The sequence below is a fragment of the Nerophis ophidion genome, linkage group LG02 (assembly GCF_033978795.1).
Source record: "Nerophis ophidion isolate RoL-2023_Sa linkage group LG02, RoL_Noph_v1.0, whole genome shotgun sequence".
Classification (NCBI taxonomy): domain Eukaryota; kingdom Metazoa; phylum Chordata; class Actinopteri; order Syngnathiformes; family Syngnathidae; genus Nerophis; species Nerophis ophidion.
This window is the reverse complement of record NC_084612.1, coordinates 48,363,696-48,390,642: the sequence shown is the minus strand read 5'-3', so window position 1 is coordinate 48,390,642 and position 26,947 is coordinate 48,363,696. Positions and strand designations below refer to the sequence as shown.

At 40.4% G+C, this 26,947-nt stretch overlaps 1 protein-coding gene across 2 annotated transcripts in view; it reads left to right on the top strand.

The window, feature by feature from the left end:
- The first annotated feature begins 19,754 nt into the window (after positions 1–19,754).
- The window catches only part of LOC133541835 (metabotropic glutamate receptor 4-like), a 501,243-nt gene continuing 494,050 nt past the window's right edge, over positions 19,755–26,947 (top strand). For both annotated transcript variants that reach the window (XM_061885477.1, XM_061885475.1), the window contains exon 1: positions 19,755–20,257. The gene's annotated coding sequence lies outside the window, so the exon portion shown is untranslated. The remainder of the gene's footprint in view (positions 20,258–26,947) is intronic.

Here is a 26,947-nt window from a genome sequence, read left to right as displayed (position 1 = left end):
GGAACATAGTCCACTCGGACTCAATGTCCCGCACCTCCCTCGTGACATGTTCAAAGTTCTCCCGGAGGTGTGAATTGAAACTTTCTCTGACAGGAGACTCTGCCAGACGTTCCCAGCAGACCCTTACAATGCGCTTGGGCCTGCCAGGTCTGTCCGGCATCCTCCCCCACCATCGCAGCCAACTCACCACCAGGTGGTGATCGGTAGAAAGTTCCGCCCCTCTCTTCACCTGAGTGTCCAAAACATGAGGCCGCAAATCCAATGACACAACTACAAAGTCGATCATGGAACTGCGGCCTACGGTGTCCTGGTGCCAAGTGCACATATGGACACCCTTATGTTTGAACATGGTGTTTGTTATGGACAATCCGTGACGAGCACAAAAGTCCAATAACAAAACACCACTCGGGTTTAGATCCGGGTGACCATTCTTCCCAATCACGCCTCTCCAGGTTTCACTGTCGTTGCCAACATGAGCGTTGAAGTCCCCCAGTAGGACGAGGGAATCACCCGGGGTAGCACTTTCCAGTACTCCCTCGAGTGTACCCAAAAAGGGTGGGTACTCTGAACTGCTGTTTGGTGCGTAAGCACAAACAACAGTCAGGACCCGTCCCCCCACCCGAAGCCGGAGGGAAGCTACCCTCTCGTCCACTGGGTTGAACTCCAACGTGCAGGCTTTGAGCCGGGGGGCAACGAGAATTGCCACCCCACCCCATCGCCTCTCACTGCCGGCAACGCCAGAGTGGAAGAGAGTCCAGTCCCTCTCGAGAGAACTGGTTCCAGAGACCTTGCTGTGCGTCGAGGTGAGTCCGACTATATCCAGCCGGAACTTCTCTACCTCGCGCACTAGCTCAGGCTCTTTCCCCCCCAGTGAGGTGACGTTCCACGTCCCAAGAGCTAGCTTCTGTAGCCGAGGATCGGACAGCCAAGTGCCCTGCATTCGGCTGTCGCCCAGCTCACAATGCACCCGACCTCTATGGCCCCTCCTATGAGTGGGGAGCCCATTGGAGGGATGACCCACGTTGCCTCTTCGGGCTGTGCCCGGCCGGGCCCCATGGGGACAGGCCCGGCCACCAGGTGCTCGCCATTGTGCCCCAACTCCGGGCCTGGCTCCAGAGCGGGGCCCCGGTGACCCGCGTCCGGGCAAGGGAAATCTGAGTTCATTTTGTTGTAATTCCATAGAAGTCTTTGAGCTGCTCCTTGTCTGATCACTCACCTAGGACCTGTTTGTCTTGGGAGACCCTACCAGGGGGCTTAAAGCCCCCAGACCACATAGCTCCTAGGATCATTGGGACACGCAAACTCCTCTACCACGGTAAGGTAGCAGCTCACCCCATCCACCCCATCTATTTGTATCTGTACCCTTGTTTCGCATGTCCTCTTTCCAAACAGCATTAACTTATTCTTAGTCATGTGAGACTTGTTCGGGATATTGTTGCCGAAGACGTCTTTCCAGGGATGCGTCAGAACAGAACACGGCGTGAGGTAAGATGTAATGTATTTATTAAAATATTAAAAGGACTAAGAACAAAAACACAGGAGCTCAGAAAAGACAAACCAAAGACACTAGCATAAAAGCTAGGAAATACAAATAAACTAAGACTTGGCACAAAGGCACAAAATGTAAAAACAAAGACAATTAGTATGAGAGCTAAGAATGGCCAATGGCTTAGTATATGAGCTAGCGGGTAAACACATACGTGAGAAGACGGTCATCACTGTTGCGCGTGGGCAATTTAAGTTCCGAGAATGAGTGAACAGAAAAGGCTGGCTTATAAAGGGTGGCGATTACAAGAAACAGGTGTGCGAGAACCGAGACTAGCAGGTGGAAATAATATGTAATCATGGTGACAGACCAAACAGGAAACAAGAGGGACAGACGGAGAATGAAAACAAAACTGGAACAATAAACAATATGAGAAGATTCGAGTACGGATCTTAACAAGTCAGGTTTAATGTCAATTTATTATAGTCAAACCAAGCTTTTAGTTTACTCATTTCTTCCGTAATGACTTCCTGTAATTGATTTAAGTCATCCCCTGAACAAAAAATATTAGTGTCATTAGCAAATAACACTGATTTCAATAATGTAGACACTTTACAGATATCATTGATATACAGGATGAACAATTTTGGCCCCAACACTGACCCCTGGGGGACACCACAAGCAATGTCCAAACACGATGAACAGCAATCCCCCAACTTCACAAACTGTTGTCTCTTATGTAAGTAACTTTTAAGCCAGTCTAGTACAACTCCCCTGATTCCATACTTTTCCATTTTATTGTTTTATATATAATGGTTAATTGTGTCAAATGCTTTTTTTAGATCAATAAATATTCCCATTGCATATTGTTTCTTGTCTATGGTATTTGTGATTTCCTCTATTGTTTCAATTATTGCCATTGATGTAGATCTGTTTGATCTAAACCCATATTGACAATCGGAGAGTAAATTTAATTTTTCTATCAATGCTTCTAACCTGTTATTGAATAATTTTTCTAATATTTTAGAGAATTGTGGAAGTCAAGAGACGTGTTTATAGTTTGTGAAGTGGTTTTTCTCCCAGTTTTAAACAGAGGTATAACTTTAGCTATTTTTATTTCATTTGGAAATGTGCCGGTTTGAAATGACAGATTACAGTAATATGTTAATGGTTTTGATATCTCTGTAATGACATTTTTCACCAATGCCATACTAATGTCATTGGAGTCTGTGGACATTTTGTTCTTACATTTGTTTATAATATCCAACACTTCTTATTCACCCACTGCATTTAAAAACATAGAATTGAGATTTCTCTCCAACATTCCCTCCATATTTTCACCAGTTGTCCGCGGATCTGGGATTTTTGCTGAAAGTTCGGGTCCAATACTTACAAAGAATTTATTGAAGGCATTAGCCACATCTTCAATAATATCATTTTCTTTACCATCATTCATGAAATATGCTGGATAGTTATTTGAAAAGGTGCTGGTTGGCGCCTTGCATGGCAGCTCCTTCCATCAGTGTGTGAATGTGTGTGTGAATGGGTAAATGTGGAAGTAGTGTCAAAGCGCTTTGAGTACCTTGAAGGTAGAAAAGCGCTATACAAGTACAACCCATTTATTTATTTATTATTTACTATTTCTCATAATACTGTTCAATAAATTCCATATTCCTTTGATATTTTTATTATCATCTAGTAATTTCTTATAATAATCTCTCTTCTTTGACGTCATAATATGAGTTAACTTGTTTTTATATTTTTATATTTATTTTCTGCTTCTTTTGTTTTCAATCTTATAAATTCCCTGTAAAGTGTGTTTTTCTTTTTGCAAGCATTTTGCAATCCCTTTGTGATCCAAGGACAATTAGTATACTTTCTTTTGCTGATGCATTCTTTTATTGGGCAATTTTTATCATATAATGACCTAAATATTCTCAAGAATATGTTTTAAGCACTATTAACATCCCCATTTTCATAAATTACAGCCAAATTCTGCTCCAGTAAATCATGTGTAAATGAACTAACGGATTCCTCTGATCTCGTTTTTCTGTATTGGGTTGGCTTTTTAATTTTTTTGTCCTGTAGTTACCATCAAATATCAGAAAAACTGGGAGGTGGTCAGTGGTCTGGTGATTTTGGGATATAGACTTATACTGTACATTGTGTCAATGAAATTAACTAAATCATTATTTTTACTGGGATTTAATAGGTCAATATTAAAGTCTCCACAAATGAAGACAGCTTTATTAACATTACTCTTCTTTGAAAACAGGCATTCCATCCAATCTGTAAAACGTGCAATGCTTGTACCTGGCGATCTGTACATACAACTAATAATGACATTTCTACTTTTTTCCATACAAATTTCAACCGTTAGACATTCAAGTAGGTTATCCACCACAGTTGTCATATCATCCAGACGTTTGAATCTCAAGGTGTTATCCAGATAGATTGCACCCCCTCACTTCCCTTGTTTTGTCCATTTACATTAATAAGGTCATAACCATCCAGTTCAAAATCTGACACTTTTTCACTGTTAATCCAAGTTTCGGATACTGCAATTATGTTAAATGGTTGTGAAAAGGTGTGTAAATAGTCCTTGATGTCCTTGAAATTCCTGTTTAGGCTTCTACTATTGAAATGGATAATTGGTCATTTGCCCTTAGTAATAATATTCTGGTTGTACTGTTCATTGGTATAGTAACAGCAGTTCTCATTGATATTGAGGAGGAAATTATTGTTCGGGTCTATATCCTGTTCCATGTCTTGTAGGTGGTGCTCAGTGTATTGAGATGCTTTCAACTGTACATTGTCATATTCACTTACCAACTGAATGATGTGGGTCTTTTCATGGGTTGCATCTTGCGTATTGTCAATTTGTGTCATGATTGCGTTTTGTCGCTTTTACCTTACAGTCCAGTTTAAACGTCATTTTCGTTCAGATCTTCGATATTTCTAATCACCAGCACTTTGGCGTTCTCTGGAGTACCGTTGAGTTTGATGAATAATTTACAGTTCGCAGTCCAAGTTTGTAGAATTTTCTTCTCTCTCTTCATTTGGCATGCTTTTCGAGCTATATCAGCATTTCGTTTGGTCAAATGGTCGTTCATGTATACGTTTGTTCCTTTTAGCTTCCATCCCTGTTTTAGCAAAGCGATCTTGTGCTGCCTGTTTACAAATCTCAGGACAACGCTCAGCTTGTCATTTGTTCTTCTCCTGGGCAAAAGGTGACATGCTTCGATGCTATTGCAGTCCAGTTGTATGTCCTTGGCCTGCATGAAGACTGCTACCTGTCACTCCACTGAAATAACATCCAACTCCACCGGCTCCCCTCCATTCCGTGGGGTTAAAGCTCGTGCGTAAGACCGGGGTTTGATGCTAAGTCCGGTGATGATCACATCATTGATCCGTGTATACTGCTCAATATCAGCAACTCTTTTCTCCAGAATAGCGATTTTCTTGTCTTTCTCCAGATTGTCAGCTCTTATCTGATCCAGCTGCACAACAGGGGCCATGATAGTTTTCTGCTGCTCTTTGATTGTAGCAACTTCCTCGATCAGAATGTCGAGCCTTGGGCGCCATCTCGTCTTTGTAAGAGCGCACCGGCTAGTTACTCCAGACATTCACTTGTTAGATAAATTGCAAAAATTCCTCCTTACATTATTAAACTTAAATGTCTTGGAGTAAAATTTGCGAGCGCCAGCTAGTCTATCTATCTATCTATCTATCTATCTATCTATCTATCTATCTATCTATCTATCTATCTATCTATCTATCTATCTATCTATCTATCTATCTATCTATCAATCTATCTATCTATCTATCTATCTATCTATCTATCTATCTATCTATCTATCTATCTATCTATCTATCTATCTATCTATCTATCTATCTATCTATCTATCTATCTATCTATCTATCTATCTATCAATCAATCTATCTATCTATTTACGACTATACATTTTGGACTATATATACATATAAGACTATATAAATATATACATATAACATTATATATACATATAAGACTATATATATATGTATATATATATAAATATTTATAAATATTTATATATACACACATATTATATATATATATATATACACACATATTATATATATATATATATATATATATATATATATATATATATATATATATGTATACATACATACATACAAAACTTCAGCACAGTGAATGTATGGGACTTAAAAGAGAGATCAGAGGTCACAGCTGTCTGCACACTCATCTTTGTTGTTGTTAGACGGCTTGGATGCTCACTTTTGTTCATTGTGTGTGTGTGTGTGTGTGTGTGTGTGTGTGTGTGTGTGTGTGCGTGTGTGTGTTTGTGTGTGTGTGTGTGTGTGAGTGTGTGTGTCTGAGAGTGCGCGTGCAGGGGTTCAATACCAGACGACACTGATGAAAGGCACGGCAACACAACATCTTTATTATTTATTTATTTGGCGGCCGCCATAAAATCAATGCTGCAAAACACCCGAGTCATCACTTCACACTTTTACTACTCTGATGGACTTGTCATATTATTCTATTTCCTCATTCATACACTTCCTCATACACATCCTCATCTACATATCATCCACTTCCTCATCTACTTTCTCATCTACGTATCATCCATTTCCTAATCTACTTCCTCGTTTACTCCCTCATCTACTTCCTTCACTTCATCATCTACTTCCTTAACGTCCTCATCTACTTCCTTCACTTCCTCATCTACTTCCTTCACTTCCTCATCAACATCCTCATAGACTTCCTTCATTTACTCATCTACTTCTTCATCTACTTCCTTCACTTCCTCATCAACTTCCTTCACTTCCTCATCAACTTCCTTCACCTCCATGATGTGTGTGTGAAATGAGAAGAATAATGGCTATAATGTGTGAGTGTGACATGAGAAGAATAATGGCCATGATGTGTGTGTGACATGAGAAAAATAATGGCCATGATGTGTGTGTGAGTGAGAAAAATAATGGCCATGATGTGTGTGTGAATGAGAAGAATAATGGCAATGATGTGTGTGTGAATTAGAAGAATAATGACCATGATGTGTGTGTGACATGAGAAAAATAATGGCCATGATGTGTGTGTGAGTGAGAAAAATAATGGCCATGATGTGTGTGTGAATGAGAAGAATAATGGCAATGATGTGTGTGTGAATTAGAAGAATAATGGCCATGATGTGTGTGTGACATGAGAAAAATAATGGCCATGATGTGTGTGTGAGTGAGAAAAATAATGGCCATGATGTGTGTGTGAATGAGAAGAATAATGGCAATGATGTGTGTGTGAATTAGAAGAATAATGACCATGATGTGTGTGTGACATGAGAAGAATAATGGCCATGATGTGTGTGTGAATGAAATAATAATGGCCATGATGTGTGTTTGACATGAGAAGAATAATGGCCATGATGTGTGTGTGAGTGAGAAGAATAATGGCCATGATGTGTGTGTGAATCAGAAGAATAATGGCCATGATGTGTGTGTGAATGAGAAAAATAATGGCCATGATGTGTGTGTGAATGAGAAGAATAATGGCCATGATGTGTGTGTGAATGAGAAGAATAATGGCCATGATGTGTGTGAATGAGAAGAATAATGGCCATGATGTGTGTGTGACATGAGAACAATAATTGCCATGATGTGTGTGTGAATGAGAAGAATAATGGCCATAATGTGTGTGTGAATGAGAATAATAATGGCCATGATGTGTCTGTGAATGAGAAGAATAATGGCCTTGATATGTGTGTGACATGAGAAGAATAACGGCCATGATGTGTGTGTCAATGAGAAGAATAATGGCCATGATGTGTGTGTGAATGAGAAGAATAATGGCTATGATGTGTGTGGGAAATGAGAAGAATAATAGCCATGATCTGTGTGTGACATGAGAACAATTTTTTTGATTGATTGAAACTTTTGTTAGTAAATTGCACAGTACAGTACATATCCCGTACAATTGACCACTAAATGGTAACACCCGAATAAGTTTTTCAACTTGTTTAAGTCGGGATCTACGTTAATCAATAATGGCCACAATGTGTGTGTGTGACATGAGAAGAATAATGGCCATTAAGTGTGTATGAATGAGAAGAATAATGGCCATAATGTGTGTGTGAATGAGAAGAATAATGGCAATGTGATGTGTGTGTGTGTATGAATGAGAAGAATAATGGCCATAATGTGTGTGTGAATGAGAAGAATAATGGCAATGTGATGTGTGTGTGTAAAATGAGAAGAATAATGGCCATGATGTGTGTGTGATTTAGAAGAATAATGGCTATGATGTGTGTGTGTGAAATGAGAAGAATAATGGCCATGATGTGTGTGTGAATGAGAAGAATAATGGCCATGATGTGTGTGTGTGAATGAGAAGAGTCTGGGGGCAGGCGATTACGCCGCCGTGCTTTGCCGCTTCCGCCGGGGATTATGGCGAGTGACTGGAATTAAGGCGGCTTCAATCCTCAAGGCCCCATGGCTAATTGAAACAAGTGCGCCGAGACCCCCGCTTAAGGGATGAAGTAGGGGGCGGGGTCCAATGGGGGCGCTAACGTAACGTAAGTCTTGTTCAGCGCACAAAATACACCAAAGTGTTTTAGATAAAACAATATACTTTAGAATAGTCAGTTGACATTTGTATAGACGTACAGATTTGTATTCCACTGAAAAAAGTAGTCTCCAAACAGTTACTATCGAGGGGCTAACAATGTTTGGGTCGGACAGAAGCAGCACTCTCACTGGTAAATCCCAAGCCGGCGGTGTTTGCATATACACCAACAGCAACTGGTGCAACAATGGGAAGATAGTCTCGTGTCACTGCTCTCCCGATGTAGAACTTTTAATTATAAAATGCAGGCTATTTTATTAACCCCGAGAATTCCGTGCTATGATCTTCACAGCAGTGTACATTCCTCCCAGTGCTAACACAATGCTTTGCTACTGCTCCATCAATGGACTGCAATCTAGACCTCCCGAGGGAGTTTTCATCGTGGCAGGGGACTTTAATCAGGCTAACATGAAAACTGTGTTCCCCCATTTCCATCAATACGTGAATTTTGCAACCAGGGGTGGAAGCAAGTTAGACACGGTCTAAAGTAACATCAGACACGCATTCAAGGCTGCACCCCGCAGACAATCTCTCTGTGATGCTTATTCCTGCATGCAAGTTCAATCCCGGGATAGGGATTGTTCTGTGTGGAATTTGCATGTTCTCCCTGTGACTGCGTGGGTTCCCTCCGGGTACTCCGGTTTCCTCCCACTTCCAAAGACATGCACCTGGGGATAGGTGGATTGCCAACACTAAAATTGGCCCTCGTGTGTGAATGTGAGTTTGAATTCAGTCTGACTATCTGTGTTGGCCCTGCGTTGAAGTGGCGATTTGTCCAGGGTGTACTCCGCCTTCCGCCCGAATGTAGCTGAGATAGTCTCCAGCAGCCCCGTGACCTGGGAGGGAGCAACGGAAGCATTACAAGACTGCTTCGAAAGCACAGACTGGGACATGTTCGAGGCAACCGCCACCGAAAATCGTCACGTGTGGAGGAGTATGCAGAGTCTATGTCTGCATACATTCAGAATTGCATGGAGGATGTTAGTGTGATCAAAAATATCCCACAGGGGCCAACGAGAAACCCTGGATGAACTGTGAGGTACGTGCAATGCTGAAGGCTTGGAACAACGCTTTTAAATCTGGCGACATGGTGGCACTTTTAAGACAGCTAGAGCTAACCTGAACCGTGCCATTAAGGTTGCAAAGCGTGCTCACAGTCAGAAAGTGCAGGACTTCTTTGAGAACCCCACAAACTCTAGACGAATGTGGCAGAGCATACAGGTCATCACGGACTATAAAGCCACCCCCCGTCCCTGTGACAACAGCATCAGCTTTCTGAACGACCTCAACAACCACTTTGTGAGGTTTGAGGCACTTTACACCACTTAAATCCATCCCTCGCCCTGATGAGCAAGTGCTCAACCTGGACACAGCAGATGTCCAGAGAACCCTGAGGAGAGTGAACACCCGGAAAGCACCGGGACCTGATGACATTCCGGGCAAGGTGCTTAAGGGATGTGCAGACCAGTTGGCGGGGGTTCTCACAGACCACAGCCTGGGTCAGCACCTCGCTGACCCAGGCTGTGGTACCATCATGTTTTAAGAAGGCCACAATTATTCCAGTACCTAATAAACCCACAATCTCCTCTTTCAATGATTATCGCCCCATGGCACTCACCCCCATCATAATGAAGTGCTTCGAGAGGCTGGCAAAGGAACACATTGTCTCCAGACTTCCCCCAACATTTGACCCATACCAGTTTGCTTATCGCCCTGACCGCTCCACAGAGGACGCCATCTCCTCTGCACTCCACCTGAGCTTAGAACATCTGGAAGGAAGGACACACAGGTGTGGATGTTGCTTCTGGACTTAAGCTCGGTGTTCAACACCATCATCCCGCAACACTTGGTAAGCAAACTGGCCTCCCTTGGATTCAGCACCCCCCTTTGCATACGGCTGCTTGACTTCCTCACAGACAGACCAGTCTGTGAGAGTGGGCCCAGGGAGCCAGTGAGTCCGCTGAGTTCGCTGCTGTTCACATTGATGACCCATGAGTGCCGTGCCAGGTCCACTACTAACCACATTGTGAAGTATGCAGATGACACCAGAGTAGTGCCGCCTCATCCGAAACATCTGGTGCAGAACCATCAACCTGGTCCTGAAAGTCGACAAAACCAAGCAGATCATCGTCGACTTCAGGAGTGGTGTATCATGTACTACATAATACACCACATTATGTACCACATAATGTGGTGTATTATGTACCACATAATAACCACATTATGTACCACACAATACACTACATGATGTACCACAATATGTACCACAAAATACACCACATTGTGTACATTATGTACCATATTATATGTACCACATAATACACCACATTATGTACTGCATTATGTACCCCATAATACACCACTTTATGTACTGCATTATGCACCCCATAATACACCACATCATGTACCACATAATACACCACAATATGTACCACGTTATGTACCACGTTATGTACCACATGATGCACCACCTAATTCACCACATGACGTACCACATAATATACCACATTATGTACCACATAATACACCCCATAATACACCACATGATGTACCCATAATACACAACATGATGTATCACGTTATGTACCACATAAAAAACACATGATAAACCACGTTATGTACCACATAATACACCACATTATGTACCACAATATGTACTACATTTCGTACAACATTATATGTACCACATAATGCACCACATAATGCACCACATTATGTACCACATTATGTACCACATTATGTACAACTTAATACACCACAATATGTCCCAAGTTATGTACCACATAATTCATCACATGATGTACCACATAATATACCACATTATGTACCACATAATACACTACATGATACACCACATGATGTACCACATTAACATAATACACTACATGATTGTGAACTGCTTCCTGCCGCCATCGTGTGGGTTGCATGGATCATTAACGGAGGACATCGCTTTGCACAGGTTTGACTCTTTATTTTTGCAAATAAAGTTGCTCAGAGTGTCAGTCGGTCGCTCTTTCAGTGCCTTCTTCTCTGCTCGCGCCGGTCTCCTTTTCAGTCGCCCGTCTTCCTGTGCTGGTCTTTGTCACTCCGTGGTTCTCCGTGGTTCTCGCTCGTCTGATTGCTCGTCTGGTCGCTCGTCTGGTCGCTCGTCTCGTCTCTTGTTTGATCGTTTGCCTCTCTCATTCTCCTTCTGCCCCGATTGCTCCTCCTTCTCCCCCTTTTATACAGCAGGAGAAGATGCCCAGATTGAGAGCAGACATGTGTTTGACGCACCTGGCTCCAATTGCTGCAGCATCGCTGCAGGCGCGCCCCGCCTCTCCGCTCCACCGCACACTCCGCCTCCTGTCCGCCATCTTGGGTAGGACCACGATTTGTCCTATCGCGCTGTCGGCCCGTCGGTTCCGCGTCTCCACAATGATGTACCACAAAATACACCACTATATGTACCATTTTATGTACCAAATGATGTACCACATTATGTACCACATGATGTACCACATAAAAAACCACATGATGCAACACATATCACACTCCATAACACACCACAAGATGTACCACATAAAACACCACATTATGTACCCATAATACACCAAATTATGTACTACATTATGTACCACACAACACACAACATATTACCACATATTACATGACATTATGTAGCACATAATACACAATATGTACCACATAATACACCACATGATGTACAACATAATACACCACATGATGTACCACATAAACACCACATTATGTATCACATAATACACCACATGATGTACCACATAATACACCACATGATGTACCACATAATACACCACATGATGTACCACATAATACACCACATTATATACCACATATTACATAACATGATGTACCACATAATACACCACATGATGTACCACATGATACACCCCATAATGCACCGCAAGACGTGCTACATAAAACACCACATTAATATAGTAAAGAACATTAATTACAAAGTGAAGTATGTACAAACACCAATGTTTAGGTAATATTGTATTGCTATGTTTAACAAAACAACTTACAGTATTAATAGTAATCCACCATACATGTGTGTGTTTACCAGGACTTGAGATGTTAAAATTGCTCAGAAAAGTGTATGGTTGGTTATTTTATTTAGAAGAATGGTAGATTTTGGTCAAATAACTAATTTTACTAATGCTAATGTCTAGGGGTGTAACGATACGTGTATTTGTATTGAACCGTTTCGGTACGGGTGTTTCTGTTCGGTGCGGAGGTATACCGAACGAGTTTCCACACAGACATATTAGGTATCGTGAACAGGAATCGGGGCGCCGGACATTTGGGGAATTTGGGGGGCTCTGCCCTGGCAGCCCCGCGGGGGAAGGCGTGTCCGGTGGGGGGAGGACGTGTGGTCGGTCTGTCCTGGTCCGATCGCTGCTGCACTGGACATGTCCTCTTTTTCTAGCATGCTGGTGGCGACCGAGCTGGGATGGACTGACCGTGCGTCCTCTTTTCACCGGAGGTGTCCTCTTTTGGGTGCCTCAAATGTCCGGCGTTTTGAGTTATGGTTGCGTGTATTAACAATGTACGTTCAGTGTTAGGAAGGTTGAAAACAAAACAAATGGTGCGCGGAGCAGCAGCATTCGTGAGGGAGGGGCAGAGAGCGAGAGAGTTGTGATAAACGTGCATGCGTCGCCAGGCTCTGCTTTTTCTCCATAGATTTATCAGATTTTATTCTTTATTATCCATAGCAGGGGTGTCTAAAGTGTGCCCCGGAGGCCATTTGCGGCCCACAGCTAATGTTTTAAAGGCCCACGGCACGTTCTAAAAATACTATTAAAGTAAACAAAAACATAACAAAAGTGAAAAAAAAAAGCTATTCAGAAAAAGTTGCAACGTTGACTAATAAGACAAAGCTGTTTTTTTTCTTTCAAACTGTCATTGCTCGAAACAAAATATTGAATCAAAATCAATGTTATTATCAATTACTGACCTATCGAAGGTTCGGATTACTTCACATCAAATATTCCACCAAGAAAAATATTTTTGGTGGAAGATTTTGCAAATTTGGTAAATAAATAACCAAAAAAATATATATTTTGTTGTTTTCTTACTGTACCGAAAATGAACCGAACCGTGACCTCTGAACCGAGGTACATACCGAACCAAAATTTTTGTGTACCGTTACACCCCTAGTAATGTCTAATTTACATACTTAGCACTGACGTCCATGCATGTTATTCTTTAAAAAGGCGAGAGAATTTTATACTTATATGTATTAAAAGTTAGATTGTCTGAGTTTGTTACCGCATATGATTAATCATAAAAATTATAAAAAATAAGATTGATTACCAATTTATTTTGAGTGTACATGCTTTTTTAACTTAAAGGGCAACAACACTTTTTTTTTGTAATTTTGCCTATTGTTCACAATCATAACAACGGATTGATTTTTTTTCAATGCATTCTAAATATTAAAAAAGTCAGCTTACATCGGAGCTAATGGCAGCTTTATTATTCTGCCCATAATATCCGATAAGTAGCCATTTAAAAAGCACCAACAATACTCAATTTACATTTCGTGACTTGAATATTAACCAAGTATTAGTGATATTGTTATCATAAGCGCTAACGCAGACAAACTATTTATAGCGGCGCTGTGATCACAAGCTTGTATGCTGTGCCAGCAACCCGAGGGTCCCTGGTTCAATCCCCACCAAGTACTAACCTTGTCACATCCGTTGTGTCCTTGAGCAAGACACTTCACCATTGCTCCTGATGGGGGGATGGTTAGCGCCTTGCATGGCAGCTCCCTCCATCAGTGTGTGAATGTGTGTGTGAATGGGTAAATGTGGAAGTAGCGTCAAAGCGCTTTGAGTACCTTGAAGGTAGAAAAGCGTTATACAAGTACAACCCATTTACCATTTACCATTATATACCCATAATACACCAAATTATGTACTGCAATATGCACCACACAATACACAACAAAATACACCACATAATACACCACATGATGTACAACTTTATGTACCCATAATACACCAAATTATTAAAGACATTATGTACTATGCAATGCAAAATATAATACACCACATGATGTACCACATTATATATACCACACAATACACCACATGATGTGCCACATGATGTATCACATAATACACCACATTATGTAGCACATTATATGTGCCACATAATACGCCAAATGATGTACCACATTATGTACCCAATAATACACCACATTATGTACCAGATAATACACCACAATATGTACTACGTTATGTACCACAAGATGTACCACATAATACACCCCATAATACGCCACATGATACACTACATGATGTACCATATGATGTACTACATGATGTACCACATAATGTACCACATGATGCACCACATAATACACCACACAATACACCACATGATGTATCACATGATGTACCACATAATACACCACATGATGTACCACATAATACACCTCATAATACACCACATAATGTACCACATAATGCACCACATTATATACCACACTGTACATGACATTATGTAGCACATAATACACCAAATAAACACCGAATTATGTACCACATGATGTACCACAATATGTAACACATAATACACCACGTTATGTACCACATAATACACCGATAAAACACTACATTATGTACGGCATGATGTACCACAATATTTACCATATAATACACCACATGATGTACCACATAATACACCACAATATGTACCACGTTATGTACCACACAATACACCACAAACAACACCACATTATATACAGCATGATGTACCACAATATGTACCATATAATACACCACATGATGTACCACATAATACACCTCATAATACACCACATAATGTACCACATAATGCACCACATTATATACCACACTGTACATGACATTATGTAGCACATAATACACCAAATAAACACCGAATTATGTACCACATGATGTACCACGATATGTAACACATAATACACCACGTTATGTACCACATAATACACCGATAAAACACTACATTATGTACGGCATGATGTACCACAATATTTACCATATAATACACCACATGATGTACCACATAATACACCACAATATGTACCACGTTATGTACCACACAATACACCACATACAACACCACATTATATACAGCATGATGTACCACAATATGTACCATATAATACACCACATGATGTACCACATTATATACCACATAATTCACAAAATTAGGTAGCACATAATACACCACATAAAACACCACATTATGTACAGCATGATGTACCACAATATGTACCATATAATACACCACATTATGTACCACATAATACACCACAATATGTACCACGTTATGTACCACACTATACACCACATAACACACCACATTATATACAGCATGATGTACCACAATATGTAACACATACCACACCGCATGATGTACCACATAATACACCACAATATGTACCACGTTATGTACCACATAATCCACCACATTATGTACCACATACTACACCACAATATGTACCAGGTTATGTACCACAAGATGTACCACATAATACACCCCATAATATGCCACATGATACACCACATGATGTACCACATGATGTATTACATGATGTACCACATAATCCACCACATGATGTATCACATGATGTACCACATACTACACCCCATAACACACCACATTATGTACCACATAATATACCACATAATTCACCACATTAGGTAGCACAGTATACACCACATAAAACACCACACAATGTACCACATGATGTACCACAATATGTACCACATAATACACCACATAAAACACTACATTATGTACGGCATGATGTACCACAATATTTACCACATAACACACCACATTATTTGCCATATAATATACCACATAGTTCACCACATTAGGTAGCACAGTATACACCACATAAAACACCACACAATGTACCACGATGTACCACATAATACACCACATAAAACACCACATTATGTACAGTATGATGTACCACAATAAGTACCACATAATACACCACATGATGTACCACATAGTAAACCACTTGATGCACCACATAATACACCACATTATATACCACATATTACACCACATAATGTACCAATAATAAACCACTTGATGCACAACATAATACACCACAAGACGTAGCACATAATACACCACATGATGTACCACATAATAAACCACTTGATGCACCACATAATACACCACATTATATACCACATATTACACCACATAATGTACCAATAATAAACCACTTGATGCACCACATAAAACACCACAAGACGTAGCACATAATACACCACATGATGTACCACATAATAAACCACTTGATGCACCACATATTACACCACATAATGTACCCATAATAAACCACTTGATGCACCAGATAATGTACCCATAATAAACCACTTGATGCACCACATAATACACCACAAGACATAGCACATAATACACCACATGATGTACCACATAGTAAACCACTTGATGCACCACATAATACACCACAAGACATAGCACATAATACACCACATGATGTACCACATAATAAACCACTTGATGCACCACATAATACACCACATTATATACCACATATTACACCACATAATGTACCAATAATAAACCACTTGATGCACCACATAATACACCACAAGACGTAGCACATAATACACCACATGATGTACCACATAATAAACCAATTGATGCACCACATACTACACCACATAATGTACCCATAATAAACCACTTGATGCACCACATAATGTACCCATAATAAACCACTTGATGCACCACAAAATACACCACAAGACATAGCACATAATACACCACATGATGTACCACATAATAAACCACTTGATGCACCACATAACATACCACATGATGTAGCACATAATACACCACATTACCATTTATATCACAAACTATCTGGAGATAGTTTAAACAAACAAAGTATTTATCATGTGAAACTAAATACAACTGCACACAAAAAGGGTCAAACATGTGTCCACTATATTTCCGCCACAGGTAGGTAGTCATGTACTATATGGACTACATTTACTACTGTTTTAAAATGTATTTATGTTTTTCCCAAGATGGTGCGGCTGTAGTGGCTGCTTGTTGCAGGAGCTCTGTGCTCTTGTGTCAACCTTTTGTGTTCTTGATGTTTCCCTCTTGTTTACATGTGGGTTTTTTGCCTTTTGGTTGGGGACCCTTTGGGACTGTGAGACAACGAGTGGCACTTTCCTGACTTCTGCCGTGCTTTTTTGTGAACTTCTGGATCCTTTGGCCATGGGGACCAGCTGCTGGGTCTCTGCCACACCAGAGTCCAGGTGGAGAGAAAGCTCTGCTCTTTTAATGTCTTTAATGTCCTTTGATGTTTCCCTCTTACACACATGCTTACCTGTGCTATGGCTATGAGGTTTGTTTCTCTTGGCCTCAGTCTGGACCACCTCTTCAGGGGTCCAGGCTTAGATGGGTTTTTTTTTAATCTCACTTCCCTCCCCGGCATTGACCTGTTTCTCACCTTTTTTGTAAGGAGCGCTGAAAGTTGGCAGACCCATCAGCGATCCTGTTCTGTCTCCCTGTAATGTTTGTCTGCTCTTGAAATGGATTTTGTGATCAAGTTGGGAAATTGTGTTAGATGTAAATAGAAACGGAATACAATGATATGCAAATACTTTTCAACGAATATTTATTTGAATATGCTACAAAGACAACATATTTGATGTTCAAACTGATAAACATGTTTTTTTTTTTTGCAAATAATCATTAACTTTAGAATTTGATGCCAGCAACACGTGACAAAGAAGTTGGGAAAAGTGGCAATAAATACTGATAAAGTTGAGGAATGCTCATCAAACACTTATATGGAACATCCCACAGGTGTGCAGGCTAATTGGGAACAGGTGGGTGCCATGATTGGGCATAAAAGCAGCTTCCATGAAATGCTAAGTAATTCACAAACAAGGATGGGGCGAGGGTCACCAATTTGTAAGCAAATTGTCGAACACTTTTAGAACAACATTTCTCAACGAGCTATTGCAAGGAATTTAGGGATTTTACCATCTACGGTCCGTAAAATCATCAACAAGTTCAGAGAATCCGGAGAAATCAATGCACATACGCGATGATATTACGGACTGTTGACCCCCCAGGCGGTACTGCATCAAAACCCGACATCAGTGTGTAAAGGATATCACCCCATGGGCTCAGGAACACTTCATAAAACCACTGTCAGTAACTACAGTTGGTCGCTACATCTTTAAGTGCAAGTTAAAACTCTACTATGCAAAGCCAAACTCATTTATCAACAATATCCTGAAATGCCCCAGGCTTGCCTGGGGCCGAGCTTATCTAAGATGGACTGATACTAAGTGGAAAGGTGTTCTGTGGTCTGACGAGTCCACATTTCAAATTATTTTTGGAAACAGAGGACGTGGTGTCCTCCAGAACAAAGAGGAAAATAATCATTTGGATTGTTTTAAAATAAATAAATAAATAAATGGGTTGTACTTGTATAGCGCTTTTCTACCTTCAAGGTACTCAAAGCGCTTTGACACTACTTCCACATTTACCCATTCACACACACATTCACACACTGATGGAGGGAGCTGCCATGCAAGGCGCCAACCAGCACCCATCAGGAGCAAGGGTGAAGTGTCTTGCTCAGGACACAACGGACATGACGAGGTTGGTTCTAGGTGGGATTTGAACCAGTGACCCTCGGGTTGCGCACGGCCACTCTCCCACTGCGCCACGCCGTCCCTGTTTTAGGCGCAAAGTTCAAAAGTCAGCATCTGTAATGGTATGGGGGTGTATTACTGCCCAAGGCATGGGTAACTTACACATCTGTGAAGGCTCCATTAATGCTGAAAGGTCCATACAGGTTTTGGAACAACATATGTTGTCATCCAAGCAACGTTATCATGGACGCCCCTGCTTATTTCAGAAAGACAAGTGTTACTTTGTAAAAAAAAAGAGTGCAGGTACTTTCTTGGCCCGCCTGCAGTCCAGACCTGTCCCCCGTCGAAAATGTGTGGCGCATTATGAAGCGTAAAATACGACAGCGGAGACCCCGGACTGTTGAACGACTGAAGCTCTCCATAAAACAAGAATGGGAAAGAATTCCACTTTCAAAGCTTCAACAATTAGTTTCCTTAGTTACCAAACGTTTATCAAGTGTTGTTAAAAGAAAAGGTGATGTAACACAGTGGTGAACATGCCCTTTCCCAACTACTTTGGCACGTGTTGCAGCCATGAAATTCGAAGTTAATTATTATTTGCAAAAAAAAAAAATAAAGTTTATGAGTTTGAACATCAAATATGTTGTCATTGTAGTGCATTCAACTGAATATGGGTTGAAAAGGATTTGAAAATCATTGTATTCCGTTTATACCAGAGAGGGAAAGCGGGAGAAAACGGATGGATGTATATGTACATGTATATTAGCAGTTGGCAGTGATGAAGACAAAGTACATCAGTGAAGGTAGAACACTCACTTTTTGCCCACAAAACGCGTGGAAGCCCACGAACTGAAGTAAAACACGTACACGCGCGCGCGTGCACGCGCATGCACACACACACACGCAGCGCGAGATAAAGAGCAAGGTTTTTTTTTTTTTCTGCCAGCGATATCTTCGTCACGCTTTACGCACCACGGGCATCTTCTGCTGCGCACACGCAGGACGGCCGCCCCACGCCACGCGCATCGAACAGCGAAGGGGATGCAACAATTGAAGCGTCGTGCGTGCATTTAACTGAAACTCTCCCACGGACCCGCGGCGTGGACGTTACACGCTCGGTGCCGCGCTTTTACGAACGCGCCTTCATCTGCTGTTCGTGTGCACCGGGGAGGAGGGGGGGGGGGGGCGGTGGAGTGGTGCGTGGGGCGTCAATCACGTGGCAACATCCAGCTCGCCTCTATGCAACGTGACCCCCCCCCACTCTCTAACAAAAAAAACAAAAAAAAAAACACGGGATTCACGACAGGAAGTTGGAGACTTTTCCTGCGCCACTTTGGTCCTCCTCCCCTGCCAAGTGCCTCGGCGAATTCCTCCAGGATACTACCCTTTCACAATAAGACGCGCCCGGCTTTTATTCTTCAAGTGGGTCATCTCCTGCGCGGACGCGTGCGGCACACACAGGTGAGTGGGGACACGCGTGCACGAAAACCCCGCAACCAGAACACGGGTGCGGGGATGAAGGGTTTGACAGTTTGGGGACTATTTCTCGCTGCGGAGGAATATTGAAACATAGTGGGGTTTTCGGGGATAGCAACAGCTGGTGCACATCAGCTGGATTGACGCAAACTGCCCCCCCCCCCCCCCCCACCCTTTATTTACACCCCCGTAGCCCTGAAACTAGTTGAATCATGCAGTGTGTGTGTGCGTGTGTGTGTGTGTGCGTGTGCATGTGCGTGTATGAGTGTGTGTGTGGAGATGCCCACGCTGGAAAAAAAAAAAGCTGACAAAATATAAGGAAAAACACAACTAGATTTTTAGGAAAAACTATACTAAAACGTAGTTGGGACTAGAAATAATACTTGTATTCTGAAAAACAAGCATTTTTTTTTATATGCGTGTCATAAATAAGTGTAATCGGGAATCTTTAAACTAGATTTTAGGAGAAAATACTAAAAACTGGTGAAATTATTTGATTTGACTAGATAAGACATCCTGAGTTGGGACTGGAAATAAAATTATATTTTGAAAAGAAGCATTTTTCAACGTGCAATTCTTAAATGAGGTACCATTGGGATGTCGTAGAATCTTTAAACAGGATTTGAGGAAAAAAAGACTAAAAACCAGTGAAATTATTTGGTTTGACTTGATAAAACATTCTGAGTTGGGACTAGAAATAACACTTTTATTTTAAAAATGAGCATTTTTCAACGTAGTAACACTGCGATGTTGCAGAATCTTTAAACAAGATTTTATGAAAAAAAACAACTAAAAACAAGTGAAATGATTTGATTTGACTTGATAAGACATCCTGAGTTGGGACTAAAAATAATACTTTTACTTTGAAAAGAAGTATTTTTCAACATGGTATCATCGGGAGGTTGCAGAATCTTTAAACTAGATAACAGGAAAAACATTGTAAAAACTAGTAAAATTATTTGATTATGACTTGATAGAGTTGGGACTAGAAATAATACTTTTATTTTGAAAATAAGTATTTTTCAACATAGTAACTATGTTGAAAAATAGTTAATAATTTCACTCGTTTTTAGTTTTTTTTTTTTTTTTCATAAAATCTTGTTTAAAAATTTTGCAACATCCCAATGATCCTATGGCATAGTATCATTGGGATGTTGCTGAATCTTTAAACTAGATTTTATGAAAAAAATACTGAAAACAATTGAAATTATTTGATTTGACCTGATAAGACGTCCTGAGTTGGGACTAGAAATAATACTTTTATTTTGAAAAGAAGCATATTTCAACCTAGTATCATCAGTATGTTGCAGAATCTTTAAACTAGATTTTAATAAAAAATACTAAAAACTAGTAACTTTTTTTGATTTGACTTGATAGAGTTGGGACTAGAAATAATACTTTTATTCTGAAAAACATACATTTTTCCATTTGTGTATCTTAAATCACGCAAAATTAGATTTTAGGGAAAAATAATAGAAACCGTGAAATTATTCTGTTTGACTTGATAAGACATCCTGAGTTGGGACTGGAAATAATACTTTTATTTTGAAAAGAAGCATTTTTCAACATCGTATCATCGGGATGTTGCAAAAACTTTAAACTAGATTTTTAGGAAAAAATACTAAACACTAGTGAAATGATTTGATCGGACTTGATAGAGTTGGGACTAAAAATAATACTTTTATTCTGAAAAAAGCATTTTTCAACATGAGGTTTTTTAATGAAGTTTCATCAGGATGTTGCAGAATGTTTAAACTACATTTGAGGAAAAAACAACAACTAAAAAACTAGAAACCGTGAAATTATTTGATTTGACTTGATAAGACATCCTCAGTTGGGACTAAAAATAATACTTTTATTCTGAAAAAAACAACCATTTTTCAATGTTTGGTCCTTAAATTAAGAATCATGGGGTTATTGCAGAATGTTTAATCTTTGTGGGGAAAACCTATCAGCTGCTACCTTTCCCCTACACTTTAAACCCTGCGGCTTATAAAACAGTACAAGCTAATTTATGATTTATTTTTTTCCGGAATGTACATTATTTTTTCTTCTTCAAAATAAAAAGCAAAGTCACTGAAAAGGTGTACGGCTTATTGTGCTACGGCGCCACCTTTTAACCGGAAGTAGAAGTGCCGTCCCATCTTCGAGTCGTCCATAGCGTAATTACCCGTATGATTTCTTCATTCATCGCTCCATTTTTACAATTTAACTGAAACATTTTTGATTAACATGATTGATTAATGAAACTTTTATTAATAGAATTGACCACTAAAATGGTAACACCCGAATACGTTTTTCAACTTGTTCAAGTCCACGTTAATCAATTCATGATAATCAATCCATAGATCTTCTTTCCCGGCCCAGTATTAAAGGTTTGGTGGACAAAACGAGACGCAGGAGGCGTGGCATAAAACATGTCCTTCTACTTCAGTGTCGGAGGAAGTTGTACATGTAAACTGTTTGTTTGACGTTGTCATTACTGCCACAAGTGGTGGAAAAGTGTATTACAGCTGAGAAACACATCTTCTTTCGTGGCCAAGTCTAAAAAGTTTGGTGGACAAAACCAGACAAAGGAGGCGTGACATAAAACATGTCCTTATGTGGCAGCGTCGGAGATAGTTGTACATGTAAACTGTTTGTTTGTGGTGGAAAAGTGCATTGCCACTGAGAAACAGATTTTTGATTGATTGATTGATAATTTTATTAGTAGATTGCACAGTACAGTACATATTCCGTACAAATGACCACTAAATGGTAACACCCGAATAGGTTTTTAAATTCTTTTAAGTTGGGGTCCACATTAATCAATTCATGGTAATCAATTCATTGATCTTCTTTCTCGGCCCAGTACAAACGGTTTGGTGGACAAAACGAGATATAGGAGTGTCATAAAAAATGTCCTTCTGCGGCAGTGTTGGAGAAAGTTGTACATGTAAACTGTTTGTTTGACGTTGTCATTACTGCCACAAGTGGTTGAAAAGTGCATTGCAACTGAGAAACAGATCTTCGTTCCCGGCCCATTATAAAAGGTTTGCTGGACCAAAGGAGGAGTGGCATAAAACACGTCCTTCTGTGGCAGTGTCGGAGAAAGTTGTACATGTAAACTGTTTGTTTGACATTGTCATTACTGCCACAAGTGCTGGAAAAGTGCATTACAACTGAAAAATAGATCTACTTTCCTGGCCCAGTATAAAAGGTTCGGTGGACAAAACGAGACTAAGGAGGAGTGGCATAAAACATGCCTTTCTGTGGCAGCGTTGGAGAAAGATGTACATGTAAACTGTTTGTTCGACGCGGTCGTGGAAAAGTACATTGTACCTGAGAAACATCTTTCGCGGCCCCGTATTAAAGGTTTGGTGGACAAAATGAAACAAAGAAGGAGTGGCATAAAACACGTCTATGATTAAGAGCCCCTGGTCAAATGTATACAATTTAAGCAGCATTTATTTCCCATTATTCTGCCCCTTTAATCGGGCACTTAAACACATACAGTGGCGAGGAAATGGTCTACCCGTGAGTTTGTGGTCCGTGGTCACGGGTTGTGGCGCTCGGATTTTGAGCGAGGCAACGCTGCAGCCCTAATACCGCCTTCCGTTCCACATTATTCCCCGGGGCCTTTCTTTTTTTTGCGGGGGCCACAGATGAGCTGTGTAATTCTCCCTGTTTTAATGGCAGGCATGGGTAAATACGGCACTAATGGCTGGTGGGGGTAAACATGCCACTGTCTGCATTCTGTCTGGCGCTGCAGGCCGGAGAGGTGTGCAGAAGAATGCGATGGCGCTGGGGGAATATGCCCGGTAATTATCTCCAGCCTCTGACTCAGCGCAAATAAAAAAAACTAAACATTTTTTTTTAATTCATCCTCAATCTCAGAGGAGATCGTTTTTGTTTTAAATATTTTACATCTCAGGTGTTTGTTGCTGTTTTCCTCACAGGAGGAACTGTATCTGCACGCAAAGCCACGTCAGCATCAAACCTGGCGCTGCAGCCAAACTATGAATAAAAATGGCTTTTCCGTGTAATGGAGCGGCATTGATTCAGCGTGACTGATAGCCGCTTGCAATGTGTTCCGACTTCAAAATAAAAGCGTCACACCTGTGTGAAATGCGCAGGCCATGTTTTTAACTAGCGTTCCGTCAAGTAAACACCTGCATAATGCTATTAATCCACCTCGGAAAGCACAACATACATTAGCGTAGTAGGCCTAGTCCCCCGGTATTCATTAAAAACGAGGAGAACGTTTTTCTCAATAAGTATTTTTAACAGTTTTGGCTGCTGTAACACTGCAAACATTTTGAACAGTAACACCGTGTTCGAATATTTAATGGAGTCATTTTTTGCCGTACCACTATATGGAGTACGTGCACCAGTACCACAGTTGAGTGTTTCAAGCTTTGCACTTAACGACTCTTTTGCAAAAGTGTGGGAAAAGTGTCGGATTCCACCTCATGTGCAAAACCCCCATAAAGCAGTGAAGTTGTCACGTTGTCCATCCATCCATCCATCCATCCATCAATTTTCTACCGGTTATTTTCTTTGGGGTCGCGGGGGGCGCTGGTGCCTATCTCGGCTACAATCGGGCGGAAGGCGGTTTACACCCTGGACAAGTCTCCATCTCATCGCAGGGCCAACACAGATAGACAGACAACATTCACACACTAGGGCCGATTTAGTGTTGTCAATCAACCTATCCCCAGGTGCATGTCTTAGGAAGTGGGAGGAAGCCGGAGTACCTGCAGGGAACCCACGCATTCACGGGGAGGACATGCAAACTCCACACAGAAAGATCTCGAGCCCGGGATTGAACCCTGACTACTCAGGACCTTCGTATTGTGAGTCAGATGCTTGAACCCCTCTACCACTGTGAAGCCCGTTGTCATGTTGTGTAAATGGACAAAGACAAGATATATAGGGTTGGAATTGGGGGTTAAATCACCAGAAATGATTCCTGGGCGCGGCCACCCCTGCTGCTCACTGCCCCCTTGCTTCCCAGTGGGTGATCAAGGGTGATAGGTCAAAGGCAGAGGATAATTTTGCCACACCTCGTGTCATCATTGGTACTTCAACTTTAACTTTAATGTTCACACTGAGAAATATTAGGTCATTTGCAATTGTTGGAATGCAAAAAAAGCTGGCATAAGTGGCAAAAAAGACCGATAAAGTTGAGAAATGCTCGTCAAACACTTATTTGGAACATCCCACGGGGGAACAGGCTAATTGGGTATAAAAGCACCTGCCACGAAATGCTTAGTCATTCACAAACAAGGACGGGACGAGGGTCACCACTTTGTCGACAAATGCCTGAGAAAAATTGTTTAAGAACAACATTTCTACGGTCCGCAATATCATCAAAAGTTTCAGATAATCTGGAGAAATGACTGCACGTAAGCTGCAAGCTGTTTAAAGGATATCACCACATGGGCTCAGGAACACTTCATAAAACCACAGTCAGCAACTATAGTTGGTCGCTACATCTGTAAGTGCAAGTTAAAACCTTACTATGCAAAAACAAAGCCATTTATCAACAACACCCAGAAACTCAGTTGCTCAGTTCCCAAACCTTTATTGAGTGTTGCTAAAAGGAAAGGCCATGTAACACAGTGGTAAAATGTCCATGTGTCAACTTTTTTGCTGCCATTAAATTCTAAATTCCTGATTATTTTTCAAAAAATAACAAAGTTAAATATATTTTCTTTGCTGTCTATTCAATTGTTTTTTTCTAAATAAAAACGACTGTAAATGCTAGAAATCAGCGGTTGTCAAGCTTTTTTCAACAAATATCGCCTCGGAAAGCACTGGGCAATAAAATACAGCAGTGTAGTAGGTCTAAGTATTCATTAAAAAGCAAGTTTTATGTCACAAGTATATTTTATATTTTTAGCCGCTGTAAAATTACACACAGTTTGAACAGTCACACTGTGTTTGAGTATTTAAACAAGTCATTCTTTGGCGTACAATGACGGCTGTCCGAAGAATGTCAATTTATAAGGTTTAGACTCATGATATCACATGAGAGCCTATGCATTTGATAATTTTTTTTACTTTTTTTACAACACTGTTGAAAATACATAGATTTTACAGTGAAAACTGGCAGCTCAGTTGCCAAAATTTTTACAGCATATTACCGTAAATTGACACCTTTTAAAAAATATATATATATTTTTGTTTTTTATCAATCAGTGCAACAAAATAATACACATTAATACCATAATAATACAATGAATACCATTTTTTTTAAATGTAGCAGTTCTTTCCAACTCTGCACTTACTGACTCCCTTTGCAAAAGTGCGGGAAAAGTGTCACATTCAATCTCATGTACATGTGATTAGGGCTCTGGCCTTGCCAAGAAAAAAACCCCAATACATTTTTCATTTAGTTTCTAGTAAATGTGAACTGAAAATTTACTTTAAATGAGAACTGCATTTTTTTTTAAATCTTTCACAATCATAATGAGAGACAAGAAGGCAAAAATATATATATTTTTTGCATTTTAACATGTAAAAATGGCCTCGTTCTTGGTTGCCAGCAATATAGCTAATTTTAGCAATCAATTCTACCTCTAAACCATGTTAAAATGCATTCAAAAAGCGTCAACAATACTTAATTCAGTAACTTGTATAATCATCAAACTGTAGTAACATTGTTTTTGTCGAAGTGATTTTTATTTGGGT